The following is an 8,570-nucleotide window of genomic DNA, read 5'->3' on the forward strand; positions in this document are numbered from 1 at the left end:
AATTGCTCTGATATATATATATATATATTTATCCAACTCTAAATCTATCTTTTTGTAGAAAAATATTGAAAGATTCAGGAGCTCATCTGCTCATGACCTCTCTCTCTCTCTCTCCTTCTCCTCGGCTCAACTCAGTTGGAATGTGCTGGTTGCCATCTACACATGCTCACTCGAGCGAGTCGAATACATTAGAATCCAATTAAGTGAAGTGAAGAGAGCTGCTCAGGCTTGTTGTGCTCAGCCACGGACTTGACAAGGGTGTGTGTGTGTGTGTGTGTGTGTGTGTGTGTTCTAGGCCTAGCCAGGCTTTTGAGGACTAATTCATTACACTACAGTAGGCTCATTGCCCATCATACAATGCAGAACACTGGTTGACTGACACCCAACAAATATAAATCAATAAGCCGTTGGGGCAAAATGACTATGGCCTCCTGCAGACATTGTTCAACTTGGAGGTGGGAGAAACATGCAATCAACAAATCACCAGCTGAACAGAAACATATGAAGTCTAGAGGCTGAAGGATGGTAGTTAACAAAAGCTGAAATCATGTCTCTTCCTCATTTTATTGTCCTGTAATGAATGAGTGTTTTGACACAGATAGATGCTGGTGTAATGAATGAGTGTTTTGAAACAGACAGATGCTGGTGTAATGAATGAGTGTTTTGACACAGACAGATGCTGGTGTAATGAATGAGTGTTTTAAAACAGACAGATGCTGGTGTAATGAATGAGTGTTTTAACACAGACAGATGCTGGTGTAATGAATGAGTGTTTTAACACAGACAGATGCTGGTGTAATGAATGAGTGTTTTAACACAGGCAGATGCTGGTGTAATGAATGAGTGTTTTAACACAGACAGATGCTGGTGTAATGAATGAGTGTTTTGAAACAGACAGATGCTGGTGTAATGAATGAGTGTTTTGACACAGACAGATGCTGGTGTAATGAATGAGTGTTTTAACACAGACAGATGCTGGTGTAATGAATGAGTGTTTTAACACAGACAGATGCTGGTGTAATGAATGAGTGTTTTAACACAGACAGATGCTGGTGTAATGAATGAGTGTTTTAACACAGACAGATGCTGGTGTAATGAAGGAGTGTTTTGACACAGACAGATGCTGGTGTAATGAATGAGTGTTTTAACACAGACAGATGCTGGTGTAATGAATGAGTGTTTTAACACAGACAGATGCTGCTGTAATGAATGAGTGTTTTAACACAGACAGCTGCTGGTGTAATGAATGAGTGTTTTAACACAGACAGATGCTGGTGTAATGAATGAGTGTTTTAACACAGACAGATGCTGGTGTAATGAATGAGTGTTTTAACACAGGCAGATGCTGGTGTAATGAATGAGTGTTTTAACACAGACAGATGCTGGTGTAATGAAGGAGTGTTTTGACACAGACAGATGCTGGTGTAATGAATGAGTGTTTTAACACAGGCAGATGCTGGTGTAATGAAGGAGTGTTTTGACACAGACAGATGCTGGTGTAATGAATGAGTGTTTTAACACAGACAGATGCTGGTGTAATGAATGAGTGTTTTAACACAGACAGATGCTGCTGTAATGAATGAGTGTTTTAACACAGACAGATGCTGCTGTAATGAATGAGTGTTTTGACACAGACAGATGCTGGTGTAATGAAGGAGTGTTTTAACACAGACAGATGCTGGTGTAATGAAGGAGTGTTTTGACACAGACAGATGCTGGTGTAATGAATGAGTGTTTTGACACAGACAGATGCTGGTGTAATGAATGAGTGTTTTAACACAAACAGATGCTGCTGTAATGAAGGAGTGTTTTGACACAGACAGATGCTGGTGTAATGAAGGAGTGTTTTAACACAGACAGATGCTGCTGTAATGAAGGAGTGTTTTAACACAGACAGATGCTGGTGTAATGAAGGAGTGTTTTAACACAGACAGATGCTGCTGTAATGAAGGAGTGTTTGGTCTGGTTGTGTCTTAGTGGTTATTTAAAACAACACAGGCTTCCAGAATTATGAGTGGCCATGTCGAACCAAATACGACATGTCAACATGACCGGTCAGCCGTCATTTACAAACCGACACAGAGGAGAGGCTAATCCACTATGCTAGAGTTTGGGCTGGATTCAGAACAGGGTCATGTCACCTAGGCTATACCTACTAGAGGAGAGGCTAATCCACTATGCTAGAGTTTGGGCTGGATTCAGAACAGGGTCATGTCACCTAGGCTATACCTACTAGAGGAGAGGCTAATCCACTATGCTAGAGTTTGGGCTGGATTCAGAACAGGGTCATGTCACCTAGGCTATACCTACTAGAGGAGAGGCTAATCCACTATCCATACAGTTTGGGCTGGATTCAGAACAGGGTCATGTCACCTAGGCTATACCTACTAGAGGAGAGGCTAATCCACTATGCTAGAGTTTGGGCTGGATTCAGAACAGGGTCATGTCACCTAGGCTATACCTACTAGAGGAGAGGCTAATCCACTATCCATACAGTTTGGGCTGGATTCAGAACAGGGTCATGTCACCTAGGCTATACCTACTAGAGGAGAGGCTAATCCACTATCCATACAGTTTGGGCTGGATTCAGAACAGGGTCATGTCACCTAGGCTATACCTACTAGAGGAGAGGCTAATCCACTATGCTACAGTTTGGGCTGGATTCAGAACAGGGTCATGTCACCTAGGCTATACCTACTAGAGGAGAGGCTAATCCACTATGCTAGAGTTTGGGCTGGATTCAGAACAGGGTCATGTCACCTAGGCTATACCTACTAGAGGAGAGGCTAATCCACTATGCTACAGTTTGGGCTGGGTTCAGAACAGGGTCATGTCACCTAGGCTATACCTACTAGAGGAGAGGCTAATCCACTATGCTACAGTTTGGGCTGGATTCAGAACAGGGTCATGTCACCTAGGCTATACCTACTAGAGGAGAGGCTAATCCACTATGCTAGAGTTTGGGCTGGATTCAGAACAGGGTCATGTCACCTAGGCTATACCTACTAGAGGAGAGGCTAATCCACTATGCTAGAGTTTGGGCTGGATTCAGAACAGGGTCATGTCACCTAGGCTATACCTACTAGAGGAGAGGCTAATCCACTATGCTAGAGTTTGGGCTGGATTCAGAACAGGGTCATGTCACCTAGGCTATACCTACTAGAGGAGAGGCTAATCCACTATGCTAGAGTTTGGGCTGGATTCAGAACAGGGTCATGTCACCTAGGCTATACCTACTAGAGGAGAGGCTAATCCACTATCCATACAGTTTGGGCTGGATTCAGAACAGGGGCATGTCACCTAGGCTATACCTACTAGAGGAGAGGCTAATCCACTATGCTACAGTTTGGGCTGGGTTCAGAACAGGGGCATGTCACCTTGGCTATACCTACTAGAGGAGAGGCTAATCCACTATGCTAGAGTTTGGGCTGGATTCAGAACAGGGTCATGTCACCTAGGCTATACCTACTAGAGGAGAGGCTAATCCACTATGCTAGAGTTTGGGCTGGATTCAGAACAGGGTCATGTCACCTAGGCTATACCTACTAGAGGAGAGGCTAATCCACTATGCTAGAGTTTGGGCTGGATTCAGAACAGGGTCATGTCACCTAGGCTATACCTACTAGAGGAGAGGCTAATCCACTATGCTAGAGTTTGGGCTGGATTCAGAACAGGGTCATGTCACCTAGGCTATACCTACTAGAGGAGAGGCTATACTGGGATAGTTAAACACCTGTTCCACAGATCCTGCTCTCCTTTAACCACTAAAAGTCTAAGACAATTCCATAAACTGACATATGAAATTGTTTTAACATGGTTAGACCATGGATCATTTAGCTATTTGAGTTAGAATTGTATGTATAAAAATAAAATATTTGATGAAAATATTGAATTTGGCCTGTTTTAACACAAAGAGATGCTGTCCTCATTCAGGCCGTTCTTCAAGAAATCAGTGTGGTATTTCCCTGGGCTGGAAACTCCGACCTGCTTCAGTGTGATGATGCCCCTTAGATCAGCGTAGTATTTCCCTGGGCTGGAAACTCCGACCTGCTTCAGTGTAATGATGCCCCTGAGATCAGCGTAGTATTTCCCTGGGCTGGAAACTCCGACCTGCTTCAGTGTGATGATGCCCCTTAGATCAGCGTAGTATTTCCCTGGGCTGGAAACTCCGACCTGCTTCAGTGTAATGATGCCCCTGAGATCAGCGTAGTATTTCCCTGGGCTGGAAACTCCGACCTGCTTCAGTGTGATGATGCCCCTTAGATCAGCGTAGTATTTCCCTGGGCTGGAAACTCCGACCTGCTTCAGTGTAATGATGCCCCTTAGATCAGCGTAGTATTTCCCTGGGCTGGAAACTCCGACCTGCTTCAGTGTAATGATGCCCCTGAGATCAGCGTAGTATTTCCCTGGGCTGGAAACTCCGACCTGCTTCAGTGTAATGATGCCCCTTAGATCAGCGTAGTATTTCCCTGGGCTGGAAACTCCGACCTGCTTCAATGTAATGATGCCCCTTAGATCAGCGTAGTATTTCCCTGGGCTGGAAACTCCGACCTGCTTCAGTGTAATGATGCCCCTTAGTTCAGCGTAGTATTTCCCTGGGCTGGAAACTCCGACCTGCTTCAGTGTAATGATGCCCCTGAGATCAGCGTAGTATTTCCCTGGGCTGGAAACTCCGACCTGCTTCAGTGTGATGATGCCCCTTAGATCAGCGTAGTATTTCCCTGGGCTGGAAACTCCAACCTGCTTCAGTGTAATGATGCCCCTGAGATCAGCGTAGTATTTCCCTGGGCTGGAAACTCCAACCTGCTTCAGTGTAATGATGCCCCTGAGATCAGCGTAGTATTTCCCTGGGCTGGAAACTCCAACCTGCTTCAGTGTAATGATGCCCCTTAGATCAGCATAGTATTTCCCTGGGCTGGAAACTCCAACCTGCTTCAGTGTAATGATGCCCCTTAGATCAGCATAGTATTTCCCTGGGCTGGAAACTCCGACCTGCTTCAGTGTAATGATGCCCCTGAGATCAGCGTAGTATTTCCCTGGGCTGGAAACTCCAACCTGCTTCAGTGTGATGATGCCCCTTAGATCAGCGTAGTATTTCCCTGGGCTGGAAACTCCGACCTGCTTCAGTGTAATGATGCCCCTTAGATCAGCGTAGTATTTCCCTGGGCTGGAAACTCCGACCTGCTTCAGTGTAATGATGCCCCTGAGATCAGCGTAGTATTTCCCTGGGCTGGAAACTCCAACCTGCTTCAGTGTAATGATGCCCCTTAGATCAGCGTAGTATTTCCCTGGGCTGGAAACTCCGACCTGCTTCAGTGTAATGATGCCCCTGAGATCAGCGTAGTATTTCCCTGGGCTGGAAACTCCGACCTGCTTCAGTGTAATGATGCCCCTTAGATCAGTTAATGAGAAGAGCCTTTTGATTGAAAAGACCCTCCTCAACAGATGCAATTTACCACTGCGCATAAATCAATACGGACAAGTGGGGCTAATTTAAACCATTTGATGTCCATTTGGCCTTGACCCCAGCTGCACCTAATGACTAAATCTGTTAGGAGTATATTACATGGAACAGAATAGCAGCGCCGGCACCCATAACTCGTGGCGCTTCCGATACGGTGGCAAGATTTCCATATTGTACCTGTCCGAGGTGGTTTGTTTACTAGGCCCTTCAAATGAAATAATGGCTCCGTGCACTATCAATTACAGAGGGAACGCGGGGAGGAAGGATTCCAGTCCATTAGACCCTTAAACGCAGCACCAGATGTGGGTGCAGGCTCGCCACACCCCAAACAAAGGCTTTTCACTTCCTACAGATAAGACAAGTCTGTCTGTCTGTCTGTCTGTCTGTCTGTCTGTGTGTGTGTGTGTGTCTGTGTGTGTGTGTGTGTGTGTGTGTGTGTGTGTGTGTGTGTGTGTGTGTGTGTGTGTGTGTGTGTGTGTGTGTGTGTGTGTGTGTGTGTGTGTCAGGAAGAGAGGCCCCATACAGGTGTAAATACATCTCTATATATCGTGTATGTGGTGTCTTTGTCTCTCCTATGAGACACTATCTCACGTAAAGTATGTTCACCATCTGCAACCCTGGGCTCTTTAAACTTGTCTCATGTCATTGCATACTATTTATGCTGTTGTGGTGGTTTGGTTTTCTTGCTATTATTGTCTTTTTACTGTTTGGCTACCACAGTCAATATACGATTTTGTAGAAGATCTGAATGTCAACCACAATGTTTGGTGTCTATGTCAGTGTATATCAATGAATTCTCTGAGAGTCCCTTACACAATTTCACTGTATTTTCATTCTGCGTTTTTTAAAACCGTTTGACATGTTGCCCGTTGTAAACTTCCTCCTCAGCACTACGTGTCTCAGCAACATGGACAGCAGCCATTTAAAAAGCTAATACGGCTGATGGATAATGTCAAGAGAGGAAACCTGTGCATGGTGTGGGTTTTCATTCCCTCCAATGCTATACAGACAGACTTCAGACATCTGCCAATGATGTAGACATCAATCAAATGTGTCTATCTTCCTGAATGGCATGCCTTTTCCTTTTTAGTGCACTACTTTTGAGGGCTCTGGTCAAACAATGCACGATATAGGGAATAGGGCCCTGGTCTAAAGTAGTGCACGATATAGGGAATAGGGCTCTGGTCTAAAGTAGTGTACTATACAGGGAATAGGGCTCTGGTCTAAAGTAGTGTACTATATAGGGAATAGGGTGCCATTTGGGATGTAACCATAGCCTAATGGAGATATTTGTAGACCTAGTGTTGACAATTTATGGATTGGCTGGCTATGGTTGATTAAGCCTGTGCTATAGGTGCGTTAGCAACTAACTACAGCACAGGCTTAATTTTATTTTATTTTTATTTCACCTTTATTTAACCAGGTAGGCTAGTTGAGAACAAGTTCTCATTTGCAACTGCGACCTGGATAAGGTAAAGCATAGCAGTGTGAACAGACAACACAGAGTTACACATGGAGTAAACAATTAACAAGTCAATAACACAGTAGAAAAAAAGGGGGAGTCTATATACAATGTGAGCAAAAGGCATGAGGAGGTAGGCGAATAATTACAATTTTGCAGATTAACACTGGAGTGATAAATGATCAGATGGTCATGTACAGGTAGAGATATTGGTGTGCAAAAGAGCAGAAAAGTAAATAAATAAAAACAGTGTGGGGATGAGGTAGGTGAAAATGGGTGGGCTATTTACCAATAAACTATGTACAGCTGCAGCGATCGGTTCGCTGCTCAGATAGCAGATGTTTGAAGTTGGTGAGGGAGATAAAAGTCTCCAACTTCAGCGATTTTTGCAATTCGTTCCAGTCACAGGCAGCAGAGTACTGGAACGAAAGGCGGCCGAATGAGGTGTTGGCTTTAGGGATGATCAGTGAGATACACCTGCTGGAGCGCGTGCTACGGATGGGTGTTGCCATCGTGACCAGTGAACTGAGATAAGGCGGAGATTTACCTAGCATGGCCTTGTAGATGACCTGGAGCCAGTGGGTCTGGAAGCAATTTTGTAGATGACATCGCCGAAGTCGAGGATCGGTAGGATAGTCAGTTTTACTAGGGTAAGCTTGGCAGCGTGAGTGAAGGAGGCTTTGTTGCGGAATAGAAAGCTGACTCTTGATTTGATTTTCGATTGGAGATGTTTGATATGAGTCTGGAAGGAGAGTTTGCAGTCTAGCCAGACACCTAGGTACTTATAGATGTCCACATATTCAAGGTCGGAACCATCCAGGGTGGTGATGCTAGTCGGGCATGCGGGTGCAGGCAGCGATCGGTTGAAAAGCATGCATTTGGTTTTACTAGCGTTTAAGAGCAGTTGGAGGCCACGGAAGGAGTGTTGTATGGCATTGAAGCTCGTTTGGAGGTTAGATAGCACAGTGTCCAATGACGGGCCGAAAGTATATAGAATGGTGTCGTCTGCGTAGAGGTGGATCAGGGAATCGCCCGCAGCAAGAGCAACATCATTGATATATACAGAGAAAAGAGTCGGCCCGAGAATTGAACCCTGTGGCACCCCCATAGAGACTGCCAGAGGACCGGACAGCATGCCCTCCGATTTGACACACTGAACTCTGTCTGCAAAGTAATTGGTGAACCACGCAAGGCAGTCATCCGAAAAACCGAGGCTACTGAGTCTGCCGATAAGAATATGGTGATTGACAGAGTTGAAAGCCTTGGCAAGGTCGATGAAGACGGCTGCACAGTACTGTCTTTTATCGATGGCGGTTATGATATCGTTTAGTACCTTGAGTGTGGCTGAGGTGCACCCGTGACCGGCTCGGAAACCAGATTGCACAGCGGAGAAGGTACGGTGGGATTCAAGATGGTCAGTGACCTGTTTGTTGACTTGGCTTTCGAAGACCTTAGATAGTCAGGGCAGAATGGATATAGGTCTGTAACAGTTTGGGTCCAGGGTGTCTCCCCCTTTGAAGAGGGGGATGACTGCGGCAGCTTTCCAATCCTTGGGGATCTCAGACGATATGAAAGAGAGGTTGAACAGGCTGGTAATAGGGGTTGTGAAAAATGGCGGCAGATAGTTTCAGAAATAGAGGGTCC

At 45.3% G+C, this 8,570-nt stretch overlaps 1 long non-coding RNA gene across 2 annotated transcripts; it reads right to left on the reverse strand.

The window, feature by feature from the left end:
• Window positions 1-2,165: 2,165 nt before the first annotated feature.
• On the reverse strand, window positions 2,166-3,580 carry LOC127907407 (uncharacterized). Of its 2 annotated transcripts, none has more exons than XR_008064360.1 (4): window positions 3,389-3,580; window positions 2,684-2,771; window positions 2,374-2,450; window positions 2,166-2,295 (listed from the first exon to the last, which is right to left on the reverse strand). It is a non-coding gene; the product is annotated as an uncharacterized LOC127907407 (long non-coding RNA). The 2 variants fall into 2 exon arrangements; XR_008064362.1 differs by lacking the exon at window positions 3,389-3,580 and adding an exon at window positions 2,915-3,194 and having other exon boundaries at window positions 2,684-2,760.
• Between the last annotated feature and the right edge of the window lie 4,990 nt (window positions 3,581-8,570).

This window comes from Oncorhynchus keta, chromosome 14 (genome assembly GCF_023373465.1).
Source record: "Oncorhynchus keta strain PuntledgeMale-10-30-2019 chromosome 14, Oket_V2, whole genome shotgun sequence".
Classification (NCBI taxonomy): Eukaryota; Metazoa; Chordata; class Actinopteri; order Salmoniformes; family Salmonidae; genus Oncorhynchus; species Oncorhynchus keta.